The sequence below is a fragment of the Mustela nivalis genome (genome assembly GCF_964662115.1).
Source record: "Mustela nivalis genome assembly, chromosome: 1".
NCBI lineage: Eukaryota > Metazoa > Chordata > Mammalia > Carnivora > Mustelidae > Mustela > Mustela nivalis.
The window spans coordinates 17655291-17679117 of NC_139020.1; the positions used below are offsets into that span (position 1 = coordinate 17655291).

Sequence of the window (23827 nt, forward strand, 5' to 3'; positions counted from 1 at the left end):
AGACACTGTAACACAGTTACATCTGTGTAATTCAGTCTTGGAAATCATGAGTCTGTAGTTTGAACATGAATTTAGTGTGAAGAACCATAATGTTTCCAACTAACCTCAAGCTGGGCCTTTTGTCCTGGAGTTTTCTGTCTTCCTGATGTAAATGATTACAGGTAATTATGGTGAGGAATTGAGAAGGAAATTGACTTTTATCCAAAAGTTCTCTTATCACTCTGGTAACTTATGAACACCTTTCTCAGGTGGTGTGGCTTGGGTTACTTCCCACAGCGTCACTTTCTCTAGCAGAGAAAGGACACTGACTTTCCGTTTTATCTTTAGAGTTCAATTCTCATCATTGTTTTTCCCAAGATAAATCACACACTTGGGACCATCCTGCCTTGATTTTGCTTACTCTTCTAGCCTGTAAATAACTCTCCAAAATGCTGTAGTAAAAAGTGTGGTTTGTGTGCAACAAAACTTGTGCAGAATTTTGGGGGACTTAAGGCTCCATGTTCTGTGCCATGTGAATAACTGTAAAAGAAGACAAATATAAAATGTAAGGGTAAAATTTAGAGTGGTGTGGACAGCTCTGATTTCGGTTCTTTGGACAGGAAAGTGGCTTAAACCCAGCATAAAAAATGGAACTCACTGAATTAATTTAAACCCTTACCATGAAACCCTAGTGTTCATTATATTTTAATTAGTGAATTATAATTAAAAAGTGATGTAAACCATATTAGACATAGTCTTAATACCATCACAAATAATGGGAAAAAAATTTTTTTAAAGACTTACTTACTCATTTTAGAGAGAGAGTGAGCACAAGTGTGGAGGTGGAGGAAGGGGCAGAGGGAGAGGAAGAGAGAATCCCCAAGCAGACTCCCTGCTGAGCCAAAAGCAAGACTTGAACCCAGAACCCTGTAATCATGACCTGAATGGAAATCAGGAGTCCTTGTTCAGCCAACTGAGCACCCAGGCACCCCACTGATAGGAAATTTCTGTTGTATTTCTTCCCTAGGAAAAAGAACTAAAAAGTGCTTTTTTATGAACTTCCAGGTTTTTCAGTTTTAATACTGTGCATTAGGTAGAGCTTATTTTTGTAATATCTCTAAATAGATATAACTGTTTATTCATTGTGAAGGGAAGAGTTAATTATATCAAGAAAACTGAAGTAAAATTGAGAAAAATGATTTCTCTTAAGTATTTTAGTGCATTTTTTAAATAGTAATTTGGTGTTTTAATTAATGAAAGGGTTGACTAAAAATTATTGAGGGAAAAAGTTTGCTTTTTTAAGATTCTTATTTATTTATTTGACAGATCACCAGTAGGCAGAGAGGCAGGCAGAGAGAGAGTGGAGGAGGCAGGCTCCCTGCTGAGCAGAGAGCCTGATGCAGGACCTGAGATCCCAGGACCCTGAGATCATGACCCGAGCCGAAGGCAAAGGCTCAGCCCACTGAGCCACCCAGGCGCCCCTGGTTTGCTCTTTTTTAACAGTTCTGCGCGCGCGCACACACACACACACACACACACACACACACCATCCTGAATGTAAGAAGTGACATAAAGTTGACAGTGAACCTAAAGCCTGACTTAAGATGTACTTCAGTTTCAGTATCAAAAGATCTTATGAAATATTTAAATTTTAGTACTTGACCCAGAAAGCTCTCAGTATTTGTTTTAGTGTAGTCTAGGAATAGGCTCTTAATCTGAATGGCTTCATAAAACATTCTCTCTTTTTCATATCCGTTGACAAATTTGAGTTCATGCTACAGATCTGTCCCAGGAGTCTTAATTTCCTCTTGTTCCTTCCATCCCAACCCCTATCTTTACTCCTGTGAGTCTCAGGCTTTAGCTTTGAAACCTGGTGGTGAAGGCATGTCCCATGGCAACAGCTGCTTGGCAGTGGGAGAGCAGCCAGCCCAGATTGGAGGAGAATAGGAGGGTCCTCGGGGTGGGGGTGGGGATAGGGGGAGGTCTCCAGCAAAAAATGGCACTGATGCATTACCTGACTGGCTTGCTTGCCTGTGCTTAGAGTGGTTGCAGAGTACTGTTGGAGACTTTGGAAGAGGTGCAAGCCTGAAGGACACACAGAAAATACAGCAAATTTTAAAATGGAGGCAAGTGTTAACTTCAGAAAAAGAAAACCCAAAAGGTAAAAACTAACAAAGTTGTAACATAAAAAGAAAAAAATATATCATCATTGCCCAGGAGGTGGGCTCATGTGTAAAATTTCACTGTCACAGTGAGAAGACAGACCTACAATGGAAAAATCAAGAAAAACAGCTGTTTCAGAACAGAATTTTGCAATGGGGAGAGGGTAAGAGTCGGTAGCAGAAGTGACTCCTAAATGAGATGACAGTCAGTGGTTTTTATTACCTCTTCCTGCCATGGAGAAATTGATCAAGTAGTTCTGTGGCAGGAAGAAGGCGAGTTTAAGGCTCCCAGGCAGTTTTTCTAATGTAGAAAATTTATTTTAAAATTAAAGATTGCAAATCTTATTACTGTTAGAGGGGTGTGTTGTTATTTGGCTATCTAAACTTTGAGGTCAATAAAGCGAAACTCTGATTTAATAGCTGAGCTTCTTGTGTGGTATATGTTGACTTCACGAGATGTTTGCTTTTCCTTGGGTATAATTAATGACTACGTAAATAAAATTACCTTCCTACCCGTTTTGCAGAATGTGGGGCAGAATGTCGTGATGTTAGATGTTGTAGAGGTTTGTATTTGTGATCCTTTTCACTCTGGAAACACACTGATCTCTGATTTAGTGACAGGTGTTTGATCATGTTGAAGGAACAAACTCAGCACGATCAAAATGAACCTCGTCTTCCCTGGAAGTTTCTCCTTACCACAGATCTCTTTAAATTTCCAGTCCTAATTAACCAGCCACTTGATGACCAGATAGCATGCACTTTCTGTGTAAGTAGGATGAGGGATAGATGTAAAAACAGAAGTTAGGGAGATGGTGGTAGTGTTAACTGGAGCATATGATAGAAGCTTCTCCAGAGAGAGGCATCGTATGCAACCTAGGGCGTGCATAGAGACGAAGAAGAGACATGAATTAGCAAACATGTACGGGAAGGTCCCGAGGACCTTGTGTTGTGTTGGTTGGTAGTATTGGTCGTGTTGGTAGTATTGGTGCATAATGTTGGAAAATTAGAACAGAACTAAGATGTTTGATTATTTAAGTTTGGAATAGTACAGAAATCACCTTCTTTTATTTGGGAGGACGTGAACTTTATTTGACTATTTTATGTGGTGTCCAGAAACATAGCTCACATTCAGTGTGGTTTTATTTATCTTGCGCCTATCATTGATGTGCTAAAATCACCCGTGAGCTATACCCATTTTCTTAGTGCTTGTTCCAGTCTACATTCTGTGCATCAGGATAAATCCTTTTATTCTAATAGTTCTTTTAAAAAGTGATACAGTTGGGGGTGCCTGGGTGGCGCCGTGGGTTAAAGCCTCTGCCTTCAGCTTGGGTCATGATCCCAGGGTCCTTTGATGGAGCCCTGCGTCTGGGTCTCTGCTCAGCAGGGAGCCTGCTTCCTCCTCTCTCTCTGCCTGCCTCTCTGCCTACTTGTGATCTCTGTCTGTCAAATAAACAAATAAAATCTTTTTTAAAAAAACGATACAGTTGGAGTAGGAAAAAAAAATAAAAAACAACAACCCTGTTTCTACTCTGGAGCATTATTTCCATAAACTCTAGTAACCTGGCAGTCTAGCTCCTCATTATCTTTCAGATTTTACCCATAGGAGGGTAATAGATTGAGAGAAAGTATTGCAGCTAGTGGATTTGATGGCCTGATGGGGCAAAGAATAATTGTAGAGTTTTACCGGGGATAAAAGGTATGTGGAGCCAAAGACTAAGAATGTTTTCCCTTAGTGACCATAAATTCAAAAATTGTAGGGTTTTTGTTTGTTTGTTTGGCGGTTTTTATTCTATTTTATATTTATTTATTTATTTATTTATTTATTTATTGCCTGAAATGTAAACTCTGCAGCAGTTGGGACTTCTCCTTCATTCACTGAAATACCCCCAGGGCTTTGAGGGTGTCATGGCACAGAGTAGGTACATAGCAGATACATATAGAATGAATGAACGGAGTGTTTAGTGTGGTTAATGTGAAAAGGAAGGAAAAGTAAAAGAAGGAGTAGCCCAAACACTAAGTGAAGAAAAGGCATAAAGTGTCAGTCTCACATGCCTAAAAGAATCTCTTGAGGTTACAGTAAATGTCTGTTACTATATTTTACCCAGTATTGATCGACAAAGGAAAGACAGGTTTTATTAAACCACCAAAAAGCCAACATAGGAATCGCTGATTAGGAAGAAACCAAGTTTTTTTTTCGGGCGGGGGGAGGGATCCAGATAAAAGTACATTAAATGCTTATCTCTAGGAGATGGGGTCTAACCTGTTCGCCACGAGTCTGGTTTAAAACCAGTGTATACCAGAGGCATCTGTGTTGAGAAAGAAAGCATACCATTTAGAGTAGTTCAAGATAGTTTCATTATCCATAGCTTTTAACTCCAGCGATAAAGGATTGTTTTACCAGAAACCCACTTTTTAAATATTATTTAAAATGGAGATGGATTTTAGAAACTTCTTTCAGATTCTCATGTTGTTACGATAAGAGTGAGGATCCTATTTTTGAATGCTAGCCATTAATGACTGTCCTGTTTAAATGAGGTTAGTAAATGATGAGATGCATGTGGTGTTTAGTAGGTGCTTGATGGGTAGATGTTAAGTACTCCCCCTCGAGAGATTTAAATCTTTATGTGACATTAAAGTTTGGGGTCGTCCTATTGGCTTATTGATTAGGTTTGTGCATTTTCAGGAATGTGTCTCCTAGCCAACGTTCCCCTACACCATACCCTTCAGTATTAACTAGTTTGCTGAGAATATGGTGTACGCCCGTGTGTGTGTGTCTACCCTAAACGTTTGGCCGTCACTGAAGATCCCCCTTCTTTACTGTGTCATGTCTTCATCAGCTCTGAGTTGCTAGGTTGCTGTGGGTGAGTCATCGGGGTCCCTCTTCTCGTTTTCCTGAGAACTTAGAGCCGTCAGTCAGGGGCTATGATAGTCTATATTCGCTAAGTGTTATTTAATCCACTAGGAACTCTTGTTCAGTGTGCCAAGAAGCTGTGCCATTGAAATAACTTGAGCTTATTTCTCTTTTTCCAGCTCTCATTTTAAGTCCTTAGAATTCTCAAATGAGTCTAAATTCATGGGAACCAGTGCACACATGTTCTTCAGTAGATTTTTTTTTCAACTGTGTTGTCTACAATCTTTGACTTTATAAGTATCTTTGATAATAGAACGTTCATTCATTTTGTATGTCATTGATCGTTTGCCTCCTCATATTTCCCTATTCTTTGGAAACCCCTGGGCCCTCACATTAGTTGCTTGACCTCACATCTTTTTTTTTTTTTTTTTTTAAGATTTTATTTATTTATCTTAGAGAGAGAATGGGAGAGAGTGGGTGGGGGGAGGGACAGGAGGAGGGAGAGAGAGAATCTCAAGCAGACTCCACACTGAGCATGGAGCTTCATGAGGGGCTTGATCCCAAGACCCTGTGATCATGCCCTGAACTGAAACCAAGAGTCGGCCGCTTGAACGACTGAGCCACCCACATCTTTAACTTCCACTGTTGCTCTACCCGCGCACAGCTTTGACTTGACAGGGTAGTCAGCCATCCCTGCATTGTCTTCCTAACCTCCCTCTCCCTCCACGGCCAGCTGGTATCAGGCATCCCGCGCTTCAATTCCATGGAATGAGCTCTCTGCTGCCTTTCTTAATAAATCCCTCAGACATTTCTCTGTCCTCTTTAACCTCACAGTGGTATCTAAACTAACCCTGTTGGTCATTGCTTTCTTCCCACACCATTATTATGTTGCAACTTCTGTTTTCCTCTCATTTTCCTTCTCTGGCTTATTTCTCTGGAGCCCACCTGAAAAATCCTCCATATTGGCTCGCATTTTATAGGGGTCCTTCTGGGTTGTTCCTTCTCTTGCAATACACATAACTTGGTAAGGAACCCAATGAGTATAGTGGCTTCTGAAGGGCTGGCTTGATGATTCTTGAGCTAATAATCCAGGCCAGGCCTCCTGAGTATTTACTGGTCATCAGACTCCATGTGACTCCCAGAGTATTGATAATTAGCCTTGTCCCTTGTATTGGCTCTTAGCTCACATGGACATTTCCTCTGTGGATTATATGAGTTTCCTTATCAATAATCAATAAATGATATATTGGGCTTTTCAGTTTAAACAAAGAACTTACAAGCATGGTCTATGACTATTCCATTTTTCTCTGTTGATTTATTATTGTACCCTTTGGGATATAGATCTGTTTTAGGGAAAGGATTGGATTGTTTTCAGATTCTATAAAGTCTCCTGGACCCTAGATTTCATGCAGAAGAATTAATTGGATTCAAATGGGCTTAATGTAGAAACTCTAATTGATGCAGAAATACACCCTGTATTTGGCTGTGACTATCAGTATACCAGAACCAAGAGTTGCTTGGTTGTTTTGCTTTTTTCTGCCAGTCAGTCACAGCTAGTAGTAGGAATACAAAGAATCAAGCTTAAATCCTTAGGGACTGTTTATGTATTCACTTTTCACATTTTGTTTCAAAGAAATGAGGATATAATTACAGAAGTAAAGAAATGGATGACAGGCTGAACCACAAAAAAAAAAAAAAAGGAAATGAAGATAGATGTGTAAGCAAAATCCTGTCTTAATTATATATTTTTTCAGTGTTCCAGAATTCATTGTTTATGCACCACACCCAGTACTCCATGCAGTACGTGCCCTCCCTAATACCCACCACCAGGCTCACCCAGCCCCCCACCCTACCCCTCCAAAACCCTCAGTTTGTGTCTTAATTATATTTTTAATAAGTTTCTTGTTCCCTCTCTCTCTCCCTCTCTGTGTGTATACACACACACACATGCGCGCACAGATATTAGCATCTTCCACTGTGAGGATATCTTACATTTGTGCTAAAAGTGTACCTGGAAAGAAGAGATGAATTGCTTCTGAAAGCAAAACATGGAATACTGTCCTAATATAGGAATATCAATTAGACAGGTATCTGAAAGAGTAAAAATGTTATTTTTTGTTGTAGTTAATGCATGTTCACTTGTGCATGAGAACTGTTATCAAAATCTCTTTTACACTTACTTGGTTGTGGTAGTTGGCTCTTTATACCATTAGCTCTGTTTTTCCAAAAAGGTAGCCTCTGATAGATAGTCTTAAAAATATCTTTATGTAAATAGCCAGCTATCCAGACGGTGTGAACATCAACCGAAAATGAAACATCTGGAATTACCAGGTAATGAATGAGTAGGAGGGGTGTCCAGGGAACTGACCTTTTGCTTCTTTTGACTGGGAGAAAGGCAGACATGCCTTCCATGCAGGGTGACCTTGAATAAACAGTGCATTAAATCATGAAATGGATCATTTTAAACTCAGGTAATGGAGATCCTGTGTCCTGTTAGCCTTGTGCATCATTAGAAAGTCTGCATTTGCCCAGAAATGGCAAATCGTGTATACTTTTAGAAGATTCTGATAACCAGTCTCTTTACCGAAAACCAGAAGTCTGCGCTCAGCTTTTTTCTAAAATCACAGCATTTCCGGGTTAAAACAACTGAGACCCTAAGTATGATTTTCCCTCTAATGTACATTTTCATCATCTTTATAATCTTAAATAAAGACAGAAACTATATTATTTGGAATGAGACATATCCTAGGATTAACCCCTGGAATGGGAAGCCCAAATCATGCACAGATTCCTCATTTATAAATGTGAAAGCTTGGGGCGCCTGGGTGGCTCAGTGGGTTAAGCCGCTGCCTTCGGCTCGGGTCATGATCTCAGGGTCCTGGGATCGAGTCCCGCATCGGGCTCTCTGCTCAGCAGGGAGCCTGCTTCCCTCTCTCTCTCTCTGCCTGCCTCTCCATCTACTTGTGATTTCTCTCTGTCAAATGAATAAATAAAAATCTTTAATAAAAAAAAAAAAAAAAATGTGAAAGCTTGATGAGGGATCTGCCTTCCTCAAACACTTTAATGTGCCTTCTACATAGAACAGGGCCTTCCTTTGAAAAACTAGTTAACATTTAGTTTGATTTAAAGGCTGAGCTTCTGCGTGCCTGGAATGCTTGCTCTCTAAAATATTTGCTCCCTGGAGAGGTTCACTGAAGATGGAGGTTTCATGTGACTTTGGATTATTGACCTGGAAGACCGTTTGGGTCATGGAATGGGCTTTGGCATAGTTCCACACTTTCTGGTCGACCAGGGCCAGGAAGGGAGCCGGGGCGGCGGGGCGGCGGTGTTGAGTTGGGAAGAACGAGTCTGAGAATGTTTGAAGCCTGACTGCACCTACCTCTGCTGCTTTTGCTTTTGCTTGAGAGAATTTTTAAACTACAGCACCCGTCACCGTGCTGCAGCTTGTGGGGACGCACAGTTAGAGGATTTGGCATCGAAAAAAATGCATTTGTTCTCTGCCTGGTGTGTAAAGTTTGAATGACACTTGTGCTCTGTCGGAAGAGAACAGACGTTTTCATTACAAAATTCATTCAAGCAGAAAAGTAGCAAAGTGAGCAGAAATTTTCATTTACATCCGTGATTGAAGTTGTAGTGATAAAAGAAAATTACTAGGTTTAAGAATAGCCTTGTTCTCATTCTCTCACACGGCACAAGGAGTTTTGTCAATACGGAAATAATACGCTATTGAGGAAGGCGCTGATCAGTAGTCTCAAATTTTGCATATCCTTTAACTGACCTTAGATTTTTCTAGGGTTTTTTGAGTTATCTTTAAACAGATTACAGTATTGCCTTTTTAAAAAATCAGTTCCGTTATTTGTTATAATGTGGTCTTTAAGTCCCATTATCACAGAGATTCACAGTAACTTCTTAGCTTTCACTTGTGAGTATTAGCAGGTGTAGACAGATAACTTTGTTGGGCCAGTCGTAGAAGCCATGAGATTCTGGTTAGAGACATGGGATCTGAATTTTCCAGGGGGAGTTTCCCACTAAATAGTGTGTGATATACCCCTTGGAAGCCTTAATGTGTTAATTTCCTACCTCAAACCCTCTTCCTAAGAAGTCCAGAAATTCAATTATTTTAGTTCTCTCAGGACTGGTAAGCCCTGGCAGATTCATTTACAATAATGAAACTAGGCCTTGTTTACAAATCTGAGTGACAATTTCTAAGTCCATAGAGGAGTGATAAGACAGGGAGAATTCTAATTTAGCATCCCCACTGGAAAAAAAAAAATCACGATTTTTGAAACATATCTCCGTGGAACTGGGTGAACCTCTGAAACATATTTTCATTGAAGAGCTTGATGAATCATGTATCCTTATTATATTTATTCTATTAGATATTGTATTCTTCTTCCCTATAGAACGTTGCAGGTTCAGTGACAGAACTCTAATCCTTTTTTCTATGTTTTAACAAACTTTGAGAACTTGACAATATTCTGAGACTAGTAGAAGATTGTGCTAATTCCAAATACTGTAGTGTAGCTAGCTCTTTTGTTAAACGCTGTAACGTGTTTTTATTTTTCCTGTTGAATTTTCTCTTTATCTCATTCCTTTTGCCCTGAGTAGCTTTGCATCTTTTAGGACGTATGTTTTTCTTTTCCTAAGAAGTTTTGAGTTGGAAAACTGAGATATAAATCAATATTTATTCCTCTAATCCTTAGGACACAACTCCATTGTCAGCTAAAGCCAGACATCTCAAGTCTGGGCTGTCACAAGAGAATCCAGAAGGGACACTTACTAAGTTCTCAGGGAGTACCGTGTGGCAATTGGGTATTGGGGAATCTCACGTGTACGAGAGAGAAGCTGAACCAACTAGTTGGGGAAGGAACTATCTAGTTTGGGCATCACAAGCACACAGGGAGGTAGCTAGCTGGTTATAAGCACTGGTGATGAGCATATGCACTACATGTCCCAGGCCAAACTGGCAGAGAAACGAAAGGAAGGCAGGGAAACCTCCTCCACGGACCTTAGTGAGTGATGAAGAGTCCAGGGACGCAGGGTCATGAGTCCTTGTAGCAGGTGGAAAGGAGTGGGGCAAGCTAGAAGGTTTCTGCTCACCAGATCGTTTACTGGAGTTGAGAATTTCAGAACATTTCTATGTCTGACATTATCTGAGGTCCAGCTTCAGGAATGCGGATAGTTTGAGTGCAGTAGAGGTATAATCCGTGCGGCTTGGGACATGAAGTCGGGGCAAATACCTCTTTTTTAAAGATTTTTATTTATGTACTTATTTGACAGAGACACATCAAGAGAGGGAACACAAGCAGGGGGAGCAGGAGAGGGAGAAGCAGGCTTCCCGCTGAGCATGGAGCCCTTTGTGGGACTCAATCCCAGGATCCTGGGATCAGGACCTGAGCTGAGGCAAAAGCCCAATGAACTAAGCCACCCAGGCGCCCCAATAGTGGCAAATATTGATGAAGTAGAGGCATATTTCAGTGAGAAAGGGGACCTGGTTTTTATAACCAAGAAAAATTTGTTTAACAGTCCCACTGTGTTTGGTTCTCCCAAAGTGTTGACTGTTGTTTCTCTTCCCTTCTTTAGATTCATCTGACCCAAAGAGGAATTGCTTATTGTTCTTTGGGTACAATTCTAAACTTTGATCGTCGGATATTCATTTGCTAAAAGCAATACCCTCTTCAGTAGGTGTCTAGCTAGGTTCTGGAAATGTCAGCTGAAAGGTCATCAGTGAAAGGGCAGAGTAAGTAGTGGAATTCCTAGACATGAGTGATACACAGGTGACTCTTGAATAAAGTGGGGGTAGAGGTGCTGAGCCCCTGCATAGTCAAAAATTCACATATAACTTAAGTACCAAAACTTAAGTACTAGTTACCTACTCTTGACTGGAAGCCTTACTGATAACAGTCAGTTAACACATACTTCATATGTTATGTGTGTTATTCGTACTGTGTTCTTACAGTAAAGTAAGCTAGAGAGAAGAAAATGTTGTTACAATCACAAGGAAGCCAAAATACATTTATAGTAGTGTGCTGTATTTGTGGGGGGGGGGGAACTGTATAAGTCGACCCACTCAGTTCAAACCCAGGTTGTTGAAGGACCGATTGTATCTGAGTGAGAAAGTAGGAGTAGGGGGTAGAGGGCCGTGTCTTAACTTCACCACCAGAATTATTAAAAGATGAATTAGTGAAAGGGAAAGAACATGTAGCTTAAGACAGAGCTTGGAGGAACAGATGTTGTCTCCATAGTTGTTGCAAAGCCAGAGAAGACTAAATTTAAGAACCAAGTGCTGTGGTAGAGAAGATGAACACTGAACTTGAGAGCAGATGAATGTGCTTGTTGCTGTAAACCTTGAGAGAAGACCTGAGGAGGATTATTCCAGCAAGGCCGGATGGTAATGGGTTGGAAAGAAGTATAGTCAGGGGCTTGGAAGTGACAGTCCCCAGCTCTGCTGAGAAATTTACCAGTGAAAATACCTCTTCCTGTCCTGATGATAGCCTACCTCACACATGGGTTTCTGAGTATGGTATGTGGGAAAAACAGGCTGGGTATTTTTACCTCTCTGTATAATTTAAGGTTTGGGTAATAACTGGTGGTTCCCTGGCCTCCCGGTGCACCAGCCTGATTGGTATTTTGTTAGCAATTATGTGGCTTTTTAAAAGCCCCATATATAACCCTAATTAATTGCATCTTTAAAATCTATCAGGCTATGAATATTTTAATAAGGTATAAAGAAAATATTAGGAGAAAGCAGCCAGTGAGGATACTTGTGTTTTCAAGAGACAAAATAAAGAATCTAGGAGGCTGCCCCCACACTATCTGCTTCTCATTTTTTAAAAAATTTTATCTATTAGAGTGCCCACATGTGCAGGTGGGGGGATGGGCAGAGGGAAAAGCAGGCTCCCCACTGAGCAGGGAGCCAGATGTGGGACTCCATCCCAGGACCCCAGGATCATGACCAGAGCCAAAGGCAGACGCTTAACCAACTGAGCCACCCAGGCATCCCACACTATCTGCTCTTCCGTTCACCCCTCAGTGTCCGGCACTGAGTGAGGCTAAACATGAACAGATTGGGGTGTAAGGGAAATCTGCTTTGAATTTCCACCTCTGAATTCATCACACACCCTATAAATAAAAATGAAAAGTATGAGGGACGCCTGGGTGCCTCAGTTGGTTAAGCAGCTGCCTTCGGCTCAGGTCGTGATCCCGGCGTCCTGGGATCGAGTCCCGCATCGGGCTCCTTGCTCGGCAGGGAGCCTGCTTCTCCCTCTGCCTCTGGCTGCCATTCTGTCTGCCTGTGCTCGCTCTCTCCGCCCCCCCTCTCTCTGATAAATAAGTGAAAAAAATCTTAAAAAAAAAAAAAGAAAAGTATGAGAACTGTGAATAGAGAAATGTGAGGGAAAAGGACTTTGCTGGTAAATAGGGTTAATGGTAACAAATTGAATTCTAGTGCTATTCCTCTGTGACTAAAATGTACGGTATTCTGGTAGCATATAGAACTGTGAATATGGTCTCTCCAGGGTATTCAAACGTAAGATTTATTTCTCTGTTGAAGCCTGTATCTCTGGATTCAGATTTTATCCCGTAACCTCAGCCCATCCACATCAAACTCATCACTCCTTGAAAAATATTCCTGATCTCTGAAATTTGACCCTAAGCCAGTGCTGCCCCATGTGGGCTGCCAGCCCCATGTGGCTGTTGAGCATTTGAAACGAGGCTAGTCCAGACTGATGTGTGTGGGAAGTGGGAAACAGACACCAGCTGTTGAAGAGTTGGTCTGGGGAGTGGCGGGAAGAAGGTAGACTGTCTTAGTAATAAGTTTTTTACATCGATTGCATGTTGAAATGACAAAGTTTAGGGTGTCCAGGGTTAAATGAAGTCGGTTACTAAAATGGACCTTCCTAATGTGGCTACGAGGAATTTCAAGCTGCCGACAAGGCGTGTGTTGTAATTGGACAGTGCTACTCTGTACTCGTTTGTGTAGGACTGTGGCTTGTTCTGTAGCCTTCGCGGGACCGGGTGCACAGTGGTATTCCGCAATCCTGAGTGGTAGCAGAGACGAGCTCTTAAAATTAAACCAGATCATCTTAGGTTTTAATGTTTTTCCTTGTCCCGCATCCTATTTGAGCTTCTGTGGCAAGGAGATACCACAAGCCTCACCTTTTCGTATACGAAATCACTGATCCTCCAGAGTTGCTGTGTCATTTTCTCCTGTTCTGCCTTCAAATACAGAATTCTTTCTAGCCTGTTCTCTTATCTTCTATGATTAAAGAAACGAAAGACAAAACAGGGGCAACTTGGCTCTCAGGCCTGTGTGAAAAGGCACTCCATTCTTAAAATTGTGCCAGAAAGGGAAATCTATGGGACAAGACCCAGGCTTATGAGAGGAAGGCACAGAGGATTTGATTACCTGTTTTAAGAGGACAGACCAAGCCAGTCACCAAAAAGACAAATACTTTAGGTTTCCAGTCATACGAAGTACCTAGATTCATCATATTCATAAAGACAGTATAATGCTGGCTGCTAGGCGTCTGGGGGACAGAGGAAAAGGGGAAGTGTTCAATGTGTATAGTGTCCGTTTTGCAAGATGAAAAGAGATTTTTTGCACAACACTGTGAATGTACTTAACACCAATGAACTGTGTGCTTATGAATGGCTAAACTGGGGGCACCTGGGTGGCTCAGTGGGTTAAGCCTCTGCCTTCGGCTCAGGTCATGATCTCAGTCCTGGGATCGAGCCCCCATCTGGAATCTCTGCTCAGCAGGGAGCCTGCTTCCCCCTCCCCCCAAACTCCCCGCCTGCTTCTCTGCCTATTTGTGATCTCTGTCAAATAAATAAATAAAATATTTTTAAAAAAAAAAACCACAAAAGTAAAAAAAAAAGAGGAATGACTAAACTGGTAAGTTTTATGTTGTGTGTCTTCTAACAGAGTGAAAAGAAAAAGGAAAAGGCAAGCCAGGGGGGCCTGTTGGCTCAGTGGCGTGTGCAACTCTTGGTCTCCGGGTTGTGAGTACCAGCTCCTCGTTGGCGTGGAGCCTACTTAAAAAAAAAAAATATAAGGAAAGACAAACCACTCCAAAAAGTATTTCATAATAACTTGTAACTTAAAAAAAAAAAAAAAAACCTTAATAAGATTAGTTATAATGGATTATCTTAAGTAGACCCTTGCTGCCTGAAGGAACAGCTGAACTGACTCACTTGGGAGCTTGTTACACAGGCCGACCAGGTCCCCCCTTGGACTTGTCCAATCAGAAACTGCATTTTAACAAGATCCCCAGGTGATCCATGTCTGAGCTGCAGCTTGAGAAGCACTGATGTACGCACCGTTTCTCATGTGGTCCATGAACCACCTGAATCAGAATCCCTCTGGGGAGGTCTGTTTTTCAGGCACATCCCACACGGCTGAGATCAGGTGCCGGGCTGAGGGGTGCTGGGGTCCCGGTGCTGGGCTGAGAGGGAGGAAGGAGGAGTCTGTATCACAGTCCAGCACACCAGAGTTTGCACACCCTTGATCTGAAAGGATTTAACAACCATTATTTTGGTAATTCCACCTTTTAACTGATGTTGAAATAATTACAAATGTAAGAAGGCTCCTTATTGATAAAATCAAGAATATGAGTAATATAGTAAAAGAGAGGCAACAGGAAAAACCCACGTAGCTTAGCTAATCTAGGGTTCGTTGGACAGGAAGCCATGATGCAGAATTTGTGGAATGTTCTACACAGTTCACTGTGGTGTAGTGAGCATTACGGTTCAGTCAGGCGGGGAGCCTGGAGTCCAGGCATGAGCTACACAGAAATTAGTCTTCCAGTCTGAGACTGCTCCTTTGTAAAGAGTAATTGAATTCTGTGATGTTATATTTACATTTCTAAAACAAGGTTGAACTTGGAAAGCAAAGCATTTCCTTTCTTATTGATATGTGTGATTATTCTGAATTAGAATGTAAATACTATACATCACACAAATGATTCAGGGAGAGATTTGCCTGGAAAATCGAAAGCCAAGTTCTGTCCAGTCATTATAAATGCCGCTGAAGAAAAGCCCATGTTCAGCAAGATCTTTCTAACCCCGGTTTCTTTACAGCTATAGTAATCTCGCAGACACAGTTTTGAAGTCCAGAATGTTGATGCTAAGGCAAATAGGTCTGAGATTTTATATAAAGACTTCCAAAAAGTTTTTAAGAGAACTTTAAGTTTTAGACTTAAACAGAAAACTTGAAGAGGGTAGCCCAGAGTTCCAAAGCCCCCCTCAGCTTGCTTCCCTTGTTATCAACATCTCCCATTAATATGGTACATTTCTTACAATGAATGAACCAATCGTGAGACATTGGTATTAATAAAGTCCATGCTTTGTTCAGATGTTCTTAAGTTTTAAGATCACATTCAGGAAACCCATTCCATTTGGTTATCAGGTCTCCTTAGCCTCCTCTTGTCTGTGACAGCTTCTCATAGTTTCCCTGTTGTTAATGACCTTGGCAGTGTCCAGGAGTACCAGTCAAGGATTTTGTTGGATGCTCCTGTGTTAGAATTTTCTCATCGTTATAATGGGGTTATGGGTTTTTGGAGAAGACCATAGAAGTAAAGTACCCTTTTGATCCTATATTAAGTGCACATGTTATCAACTTGGTATGTCACTGTTGATATCAACCATGATGGCTGGGGTGATGTTTATCAGGTTCTTCCAAGCTAGAGTTACTCCCTGTTCCCCCCACTGGGCGCTGTTATCAGGAAAGAAGTCACCACAGGTAGCCCGGACTTCAGGAGTAGAGATTCATGCTTCTCACTCTTTGAGGGCGGAGGATCCGTGTAGATTTTTTGGAATGGTTCTGCACAGATTGTCTTTCCACCCATTTATTTATTTATTCAGTGATTTGGATTTACGAATACATTGAGTTATTAGTTATTATCCAGTACCACCACTTTATGCATTTTATGGCTCGTATTATTCCTGCGCCAGCCCTCGGGAGATTTTTTAGTTGGCTATTATTTCACAGACCCTTTTTTTTTTTTTTTCCTTGAACAAGATGCTCCAAACTCATCTTGTGTCTATCCTGCATCAATCCTCGGATCAGCCATTTCTCCAAGGAGCCTTGGTTCCTTTTATTGGGGAATGATGTTAGAAACCAAGATGTGAGTCCAGCACCGTACCATCCCGAAACACACCTGATCTCATCTAATCTCGGAAGCTCGATGTCTTCATTGCTGCCTAACGGCCTTATCCCCTGGACCCTCTCAGCAGACAGAGCGAGCAAGAGCTTATACACGAGCCCTTGTATTATACCTGTCTGTAAATACTCTTAAAGCCGGGCGTCAGTATCTATAGTAAGCCAGATGTGAGTTCATCTTGACATCCCCGGATCTCCTATTACCCCCTGGATCATTCCACCTCTTCCCCTTGCTTATCTGTAAATTCTCATTCCCAGCAGTGAAAAGCCTGACTTCCACCATCTACCCTCCATTTAGTTAATTATTCAGTTTCAGCACACTTGCATAGCCGTGTCAGACTTGTTAACTCCTTCCTATGTGAGGCTTTTTGAAAGCTGCAGAACTTCTAAGAAAAGTTCCTGAGTTCCTGTCTTTTAACTATATATTTGTTGCACTATTTTCATTATTTGAGACCAGTGCTATTCAGAGCCTTGGTCAAACAACTATTTCTGTCTTGTATCCATCCCAGCATTTATGTTATATATATATATATATATGAGTCTGTGCTCCCTTCACTTGAATAAGTCAGACAATTTAAGGGAAATTTCTGGTTTTCACTTTTTTTTTTTTTAACCTTTACCTTAACGTGATCCATTTCGTGTCTGCCGTCTGGCAAATAGCTCTGAGGTAAAGAAGGCTGTCTGTTTTTCCTGCTAACTGGTAATAGTTATAATGTTGGTGGAAGCCAACCATCAGTTCTCAAAGCAATATGTAACTCATACTTTTGTCCTCTTGGAGAACCCAGTAACTCCCCCACTCGGAAACAAAACTTACCACAGTTTTATCGCACGGGGAGGTTTGTTGAGAAATGTTTTGGCTGCCCTATCACAAGTATTCTTCCCATGTCTTGAGCACAAATGCTTCCCAGAAATATTCCTTTCTGTTTGATAAAGTTAGAAAATAATGGTACATGATGAACAAATTCAAGAAAAAGTATCCATGGAGTAAGAATCTGAAATGGTAAAATAAAAAATTGCCTGATGAATCATTTATCTATAGTTCTTGTTTGATATGCATATAGTAGTGTGTGGTAATAAGCACATAAACCTGGGATGTTCACCTGTCTACACAAATGTGAGGGACCAGCGGAAAGGTCTTGTCCCACCTGTTTTCCATCATCTTCAGTATGAAGTATCCTCTGGCTCCTGGAATAGAAACAATTAGATCCTTGACTGTCTTTCTCCAATGCCCTTCCTTGATCCTTTAGATTCTACCTTCAAACTACATCCAGAACCTTACTATTGCTCTAGCAACTAGCATTGGTAGCGACTATTTCTGTTGCTACCACCCTGGTCCAAGACACTGTCATCTCCCACCGGATTATTGCAACAGCTCCCTGCCAGGCCTTTTTACTTCCCATCTTGATCCGTAGGGCAAGAATAACTCACTTAGAAAACCACTCCAGAGTCTCCCTGTAACTCAGGGTTTTGGCCGGAGCGTGGGCAATGCTTTACGCCCCATACAGTCCACTCTCACTCACCCGTTGACTACCCTCCCCACCCCCCCCGTCATTCCTCTCTGACAACGCTGGTCTTGCTATCCTGTCTCAGGACCTTTGCACTTGTTCTTTCCTCTTCCTGGAATGTTCTTCCCACTGATATCTTGATGATTTGTTCCCTCATTTCCTTAGGCCTTCACTCAAATACCATATTTTCCATGAGGCTTTCCCTGACTACTCTATTTAAATTCTACTCCCTCTGCATGACGCCTCCCCTTCCCCATCCCTATTTCTTTCTCTGCTTCATCTCCACGGTGTTTATTACCATTTGCCATTCTATTTTATTTTATTTTTTTATCTTTCCCCTCTAGAATTTCATTTAGTTCCATCTGTTTTGTTCACTCCTGTATCTTAGCATTAATTAAAATAAAGAGTATGCAGTGAAGAGTTAGTGGATGAAGGACTGACTGCGGGGGGATCCCAGGAAACCCCCACCCCTCATAGCCAGGACCGGAGCCCAGCACAGAAGGTGAAAGGATTGGGCACACGCATTCCGTGCTCACGCGACTCCAGCCCACTGTGTTGACCAGGATTGGCCGTGACCACTATCCATTACGTCATAAGCAGTGCTCAGACGTAGGACTGTAGAGCTATAACTGAATGGTGATGAAATGCTAAGAATAAAACCTCACTGCCTTCAGAAGGAGCATAATAGGTGATCAGTGAACAGTGAAGAGTAGTTGTTTCTGTTCTCATTGACTTTAATTGGTATTAATATGAGAAGATAACTGGATCCTGGGGGGAAATAATAATAATAATGGTAATAATAGGAAGAGTAAATAATTGAGCACCGCTGTCGCAGGACACCTGTCTGTTATCTCACCTCGTTTTCCCAGTTCCACCTGGGCTGTGGACTGGGACCATTTACTCTATGTGTGACCTGGGCTGATTATATAACGCGTCAGGCTCACCTTCTGCCCCTGTGCAGTGAGATCCCTGTAGTCACCTCAGTACATGGTACCGAGCGCGGTGTGCGGTGATGTCCCTGAAGCAGCTACGTGAGTGCCAGGCACAGACTCCAGAATTGCTGTAACTGTTGACGTCTTATGTCAGGAGCTAGATCCGGGCCGTGTCTCATCCTTCATGGTGGAGTATAGCTCAAGGAGGGAAGCGGGCTTTACCGTTTCTCAGTGGTTTTGTTGCCAGAACATTCTTACCCCGACCCCCCTTTGCGTTCCCCTTTTCTGAATCATCTTTACAGCTTGAGGGACCAGGAAGGAAGGACACCGCTTGGGCAGAAATCCCTAGACCTCAGACATGACCACTGGTTATTCCGCAGGACTCTGGCCAACACCACTTTAGTCTTTGTAAGTTCATAGAAACACTGTTTTTTTAATTCTGGGATCTCTGTATCTTGAAGTTCTTATGTATGGTTCTGGAATCTTTTAATCAATCTGTGCAATCCCACTCTTACTCTGAACAATTGAGCAGTCTCAGCTGTGCACGATTTTGCTCTAAACTGACAACCCGGATGCCTCCCTCCCCCACCCCCCGAGTTTCTCCCTGGCCTTGAATTAGAGACTTGGTCGTTTTAGTTGTTGTGCTTCATATGCACTTCTGTCTTTTTCCTGGAATTATCTATCTTTTGAAAAGGCAGTGTAAAGAAATTGAAAACTACATTCCTGTATTTTAATTCCATGATGTGGGAAACTCTGCTACTTTCCTGTTTAATATTTATTCCCACTTCTTCCTTTGTGAAAGACTCCCAGATTTTTTGTTGTTATTGTTCACAGTGACAATGTGCTCAGCTGAAAATACTCGCACAGATTCCCTTGCAGCTGAGTGTGGACAGATGACATAGTCATGGCATAGAGGATGTACAAAACAAGGAGGTGTCCATCCCATGTGAAACAGCAAAACTGTAAGAGGGAAAAAAAAAAAAAAAAACAAGCAGAAAACCACCATGCCGTGGCTGTTCTGCCTGTTTCCTGCATGCACCTGTGACCACTGTCGACCACGGGATATGAAGACAAAAGCCACCATGCTAAGGACGGCAGCACAGAAAGATGGGCATAGCCTGGCCTGTGAGGGTGGTATTGAAATCCAAAAAGCACCCTGTCAGGTCTCTAAGCCACGGCTTACCACACGTCCTGTTCTACGCCGTGCGATGCATTCCCAGCTGTTTTATATGGCTTGCTAGGTAATTGAAACCTAGTTTTATTGTCAAATAGACCGCATTGCACATGATAACATTTCAGCGTTTTATAGTCTAAAAGTGAATCTGCTTTGGTAACAGCCAGAGGGAATGTGGCAAATCACTTATTTCGACCAGAGTTTAAATGTCAGTGAGTTGAGTTACCACTCTTGGATGGAGAAGCCAGAAACTCAGATTTTTAGACCGTGTCCACCGCCAGCTGGCTCTGTGGGCCAGCCACTTGAGCTGGGTTCTTTGCCTCCCATCTGTAGAATGAGGTAATTTGAGCTAGGCAATCCTCTCAAAGACCACCAAAGAGCCAGTGGATTAAGGCCTGCAGAGTCCCAATTGAACTGGACATCATTGTTCATCTTGCCAGGAGTTTTTAGCCAAACCCAGATCTTGTTCATTAGCTTTGAAAATGCCCTGTCAGTTGGGGTGTGTGTGTGTGTGATATAAATTTTGATTGTATGCTTATCAATAAACTTGCACGGTATATATTGATGAATTTATCCACTAGGATTAAACAGTGCTGAATGTCCCAGAGGTCAGCAAAAACAAGAACATGATTTCTCATTATGTACTTACTTAATTCATTTAGATCTCTTTCACTTGAATTCTGTTAAAAATTTTGTGTATGAATGTGTGTTTTATCTGAAGGATCAGACCAAAGAAACCAGAAGGTTTATTTTAAAAATAAAAGCATACATAGTTTTATGTGGAAACTCCAGGTACATACTGTTATTAATTGTTTATTTTTAATTTAAAAACTATTTTTTAGAGCAATTTTAGATTCACAGCAACACTGAGTGGAGAGTACAGAGAGTTTTCACATGTCCCCTGTTGTATCATAGATTTTTTTTAAAAGATTTTATTTATTTATTTGACAGAGAGAGCGAGATCACAAGTAGGCAGAGAGAGAGAGAAGCAGGCTCCCTGCTGAGCAGAAAGTCCGATGTGGGACTCGATCCCAGGACCCTGAGATCATGACCTGAGCTGAAGGCAGTGGCTTAACCCACTGAGCCACCTAGGCGCCCTGTGTCATAGATTTTTAAGAATAATTCTTTAGAATTAAAAGGGGAGAGCATATAAACCATGTTAAACTGAACTAGTTTATGAGAAAGGATACAATATATTTTTACCACTCCTCTTTAATTTTTTGGTAAAAAATTTTAACAGATTTTTGTGGTTGAATTGCTTAAAATTTCTGATGCGTAACATTCTGGTATGTTTCATCAATTCTGAAAGTAATTGAAGCAGGACTGTAAAACCACAAAGTCACTGCCAAATTTTATTTTAATGTTAGAGTACAATGCATTTCCTATTTTGCCAGTAGTCCTGAGGGCTTACTAAATAACCAGTATTTATCCTTTCAAAAAAAAAAAAGGCAGTCTCATTCAGGGGGCCAATATTTCTTGGCTATGTATATTATTAGAAACCTAAGAGCATCTTTACAATGCTAAGTGAAATGTCCTTTTGCCAAAAACAAACAAACAAACAAAAAAACAACAACAAAAAAACCTAATAGATCTCTTTACAAATTAATGCAATACATGTCCCTTTGAGGAACATGAGATTTTACCAAGGCAAATATCTTTCAGCGACTTTGGCTTTGCAGTAAAATCTAGTCCTCAGCAACTTGGCCTCCAGGCAAGTAAAACCAGACAGACCATCATTTGCCAGCTGTTAGCCAGTTTATGCTGCAAGAGCTCTCTCAGGTCAAGGTTGAAAGTGTCTGACACCTGCTCCTGATTGTCTCATGCGCTGATTTAATAGCCTTGGAACAGGCATTTAACCTTTCCAATAATTGTAAAATTTAAAAAAAAAAAACACTTTTGAAAAAAAGAATTTTGAACATTTGTAAGTACAGCAATATGGTTTGACTGACCAGTGCCTATAAATGAAAGAGGCCCCTTCAGGCCTTTGATCACTTCTGGCCTCTTGTGTGGCCTTGAAAATCGGACGCTGAGGCATCAAGTATTCTTGCTAACAGCTGCAGCTGATGGCGCATCCTGAGAAACCCTGAGGAGTCCACCTGGGGACGCTGCGTTGGCTTTGGATGAAATTACTTTTATTTTCCATTCTCCATCTCAGGTGAGATTTAGTTGGGTGGTTTTGGTTTGTTTGATATATTCTGTGTCAAAGGCAAGGGGGGAAAATATGATGTGACTTGCATTATTATTTCTTTCCCTAAACTGTGAATCTTAATGTTCATCTCTGTGGCAAGGTTATTATCTACTGAGGGCAGGTGGCCTTAGACACATTTCTTGGCAGGCATTTCTCCCCTGGGAAGTGAGGTTGATACTGTAAGAGAGCTGTCCCATGTCCCACAGCTGTTGTGGAACTGAGGTGAAGTGTTGCCCATGAGGCCACGGCCACCGTCACGGCATAGGCTCCCAGGACTTGTGGGTCCCTTTCCCACAAGCAGCCTTTTGGGGGGCATCACGTCTCATAATTCTTGCATTTTCTCTGACTCCTCATCAGAGAAATACGGTGGGCATCGTACATTGTCTTAAAGAATTAGGGAATGACAAGATGAAGGGCTCTTCGTCCCTTATGATTCGCTTCGGTTTTGGGGTTTTTTGTTGTTGTTGTTGTTTTGTTTTGTTTTGAAATGTAGAAACAAATTTTTCACTTAGGTTTTTATCTAAATACTAAGTCCTTAAATATCATGAGACATTCTTGCATGTTTGAGCTAGAAACAGACACAAGTTGAAACGCCTCTATGGACACGAAGTTTTAAAGAATTCTTTTCTATAACCGGAACAAAAAAAGGTTTTTTTTTTTTTCCTTCCCCCTCTCAAGGTCTTCTTCGCTCTTTATGGTCCTTTTCAGAAAATGTGGTGTTAACCTACTGTGAAAGGAAAAACATTCGTTCTTTGCTGGGCTGTGGACCCCTTGTACTCCCTGCTTATTTGGGGTTGTTGGTTCAATCCGTTCTTGCCTGTCTTGCTTGAAGGACGGCAGTGCCCTCCTCAGGGTCTCCCCACGCACACTTGATTAGAGAGTTTGTCCCAGAGACAAACCTGAGCATGTCATTCCTGTTTCAAGTATCTTTTGTCTTATGTTGCCTCTGAAGTGGGATCCCGAACTCCGGATCCTCCAGTAAGGAGTCCAGCATTTCCTCCCGCCTCATTCACTCCTGCGCTCCCTTCTGCACTTAACCTGGTGTTCCAGCCACGTTGGACTCTTGCCTCCTCTACAGATATGCCTCGCCCTTTCTTGCATCTATTTTACACAGGACGTGCCCTCATTTCGAACTGCCTTTTGCCATTCATCCATCTGCCTATCAGAATGGTCAAATTTGCCAGAACTGGACCCAGGGATCAGGAGTGGGAGGTTAAAGAGGAGAGATGCTGACCTTACATCTTGGAGCGTCCATTCATTTTCTTTCTTTTTTCTTTTTTTTTCTTTAAGATTTTATTTATTTATTTGACAGAGATCACAAGTAGGCAGAGAGGCAGGAAGAGAGAGGGGGGGGAAGCAGGCTCCCTGCTGAGCAGAGAGCCTGATGCAGGGCTCGATCCCAGGACCCTGGGATCATGACCTGAGCCGAAGGCAGCGGCTTTAACCCACTGAGCCACCCGGGTGCCCCTTCCATTCATTTTCTACACAGCATACCCCTCCTCACCCCCGTAGACTCATCTGTGATGTGGTTTTTGCTTTGCGTTCTTTCCTGGTGCATCTAAGCAGATGTGTTCACTTTGTAGGCGCAGCAACATCTTCGTCTCCAGTACAGCATTTTTTTTTTTTTAAAGATTTTACTTATTTATTTGAGAGAGAGAGAGCCCAAGTGGGTGAAGGGACAGAGGAAGAGGGAAAAGCAGACTCCCCGCAGAGGAGGGAACCCAACATGGGGCTCCATCGTAGGACCCTGAGATCACGACCCAAGTGGAAGGCAGACGCTTAACCAACTGAGCCATGCAGGCGCCCCTCTCTTACAGCATTTAACGTCTTCACTCATCAGGACATCTGTTCCCTCCTGTGTGCAGAATCTTGCTA

General features: G+C 41.8%; 1 protein-coding gene across 6 annotated transcripts in view; it reads left to right on the forward strand.

The window, feature by feature from the left end:
- APP (amyloid beta precursor protein) overlaps positions 1-23827 on the forward strand; it is a 262818-nt gene that overhangs the window by 87186 nt on the left and 151805 nt on the right. The gene's annotated exons all lie outside the window — the stretch shown is intronic.